Consider the following 2,439-nt stretch of genomic DNA (forward strand, 5'->3'; position numbering starts at 1 on the left):
AAACAGTACTGTAAAGGCATGAGCATGTTGGCCATTGTGTGACTCAGGCACCATTGGGGCATTCTGAGGTGACCCTAGGATACAGGAGTGGGGACCCAGGTGTGATAGGTTTAGAAAGAGAGAGTTTTGATGTGGCCTATTTACCACATGCCTCACCACCATCCCTGCTAGTGCTGTAGTAGATGTGATCTTTTGTGCCTAGAAGGACAACACCTGGTCCAGCCCTGACTGGATTCCAGGTACTAGGCAGGATGGTGCTGATCACATAATCACCTCAGTCCTAGAGCCAGGGATTGCAGGTTTGTGTGTCCTATGCAGGACAGCATCTCGCTCTCAGTGTGCAGAATGAAAGGTGGCCAGCTGGCCTCACCATTAGCTCTGAGCTCACAGCAGGCAGGAGATTTGTGTCCTCTTGCTCTGCAGGAACTGCCAGCAATCACATTCCTGGAGCTCCACAGAGGACACTGCCCTGCTCATTGTTGCCGCTCTTGCTGAGAGATGCTTCACATCAGAAATGTGAGTGCAGCAGGAGATATCCATCCCAAGTGGCACCAAAGAGGTAAAGTAGTACCCAATGACCTTCACAAATGAAGCAAACAGCTGAGTTGAAAAAACTCTCATAAGTATTTGCATCCCTAGCAAAGTTAATGGAGGAAGAGGAATGCTGTCTTAGAAGATGAAGCAGTATATGGACAGACTTCAGAAAGGTAGGAAATTGTATAGGGGTGGCAGAGATTATTCAGAGCTACTAATTCAGTATGGAGGGATGATTTTCTTGTTGAGGAGTTACTGAATCTCTTCCCAGTGGAAATGTTTGGCTCTGGAGATAGACTGGATGCTGGAAAACCCCAGGTTAGGGCAAGGTTAGGCCCTGCAGGCCTGCTCATTCTGCTGCTTGGGACACTGAGCTGGCTGGTGCAGCTCCATCCTGCAGGCTCACAGATGGTAAAAGGAATCAGGCCAGACTGAATGCTTGCTGGGGACACAGATGTGCTCTGAAGATTGCTTTGGTATTTATATGAAACAACTGCTTTTTATTAAGTGTTGAAACTAATAATAAATAATTATAAATTATATTCGTGTATTAAATTGTTGACATAACACAACACAAATATTTCTTAGGAGAGTGAATAAACATATAAAGCTATATTATTTTATAAATGAATTCATTAATTTTTATACAGCTTCTAAAATTGCACAGTGTTTTTTGTTTGGGTGTCTGTAGATTGTGATGGTCTCACTGTTGGACCTATAATTATTTCTGATGCTGACTTGGTTGGCCCTACTACACTCTTCTAGATGTCCAACAACTAGACTTATTACAAAGTATTCAGACAGTCTATTTTCAGGTATCTTAATTTGTTAAACAGATGCATAACCTGAATGTATTTTTTATCACAGGTCTTCATATCCTCACATCTGTTCTCTAGTTCTTTTCCCTCGAGCCTCCTCTAGCACTTCTACACTGATCTCTCAGGCTGTTGATTCTGACTCCTTAGCTACCTGGGTAATGTTCTGTGCTTCAGACACACTAACTCTAACACAGATGTAAGCATTTTCAGTTCTCAACTGCCACATTTAATTTCATGTACAGTATCTCAGTAGACATGGGGATGCCTGGCCAGCTGTACCCCTGGCCCCACCCTTCCTTACCCTCTTCTGTGGTACTGCAGCATCCCATGAGCTCCAATTATCCTTGCAGCCTTCCACAGGTCCTCTGCTGATGGGAGTAGTGGGAGCTGGGTGTTGCCATCCCTTCAGCCCGTGCCCTGTAGCCACAGTGAATGAAGGTGTTAACGAGGACACCTGAATTGATTTGGTGCTGACGGCTCAGCTGTTGAACCAATCATCAGACTATAAAAGCAGTGAGGGGGATTAACAAAGTATTTTGCATATTACTTGGGAGCAAAGGCATTGTCTGTGCATGGTAGGGTAGCTTTATAGTGCCTTGTAAAATGCTTTATGCTAGAGCAGAGCATAGTTATTCTAGCTTTACTAGAAGTAGTTACATTTTTACACATTTGTAATTATTTCAGTGCTACTGAATGAATAGATTTTGGATGTTCTAAATAGGTTTTGCTGTCTGGAGGGAGTCAGGGGAGGGATGTCATAACCGAGCTTTTTTAAGGTTGCTCATTTTTTTTCCTTTTCAATACAGAGAAAGGAATGAATTCCTCATGGAAGGTGCTCTATGGACAATTCCATTTTATCTTCTCAAGTCCTGGAGAAACAGCAGTGGATTCCCCTGCCTTACTTCACCCCTGGGCTGGTCCTCTCCATGTGTCTCTCACATAAGGAGCTCTGATTGCTCTCCTCCTTTTCTGTTAAAAACATCCAAGGTGAGTGTTTGCTTCACAGGGGTGTCTCCTCCCCTCCATTCAGAGTGCTTAGTCATTGAGTAGGTATGACCAGGTCAGCAGATACAGATCTACAAATGAT

The 2,439-nt window shown here is 43.8% G+C and overlaps 1 long non-coding RNA gene across 1 annotated transcript; it reads left to right on the forward strand.

The window, feature by feature from the left end:
• The first annotated feature begins 675 nt into the window (after positions 1-675).
• On the forward strand, positions 676-2,186 carry LOC134422083 (uncharacterized). Its single transcript, XR_010028726.1, has 3 exons — positions 676-707; positions 1,402-1,507; positions 2,159-2,186. It is a non-coding gene; the product is annotated as an uncharacterized LOC134422083 (long non-coding RNA).
• The last annotated feature ends 253 nt before the right edge of the window (positions 2,187-2,439 follow it).

This window comes from Melospiza melodia, chromosome 9 (genome assembly GCF_035770615.1).
Source record: "Melospiza melodia melodia isolate bMelMel2 chromosome 9, bMelMel2.pri, whole genome shotgun sequence".
In the NCBI taxonomy this organism is placed as follows: domain Eukaryota; kingdom Metazoa; phylum Chordata; class Aves; order Passeriformes; family Passerellidae; genus Melospiza; species Melospiza melodia.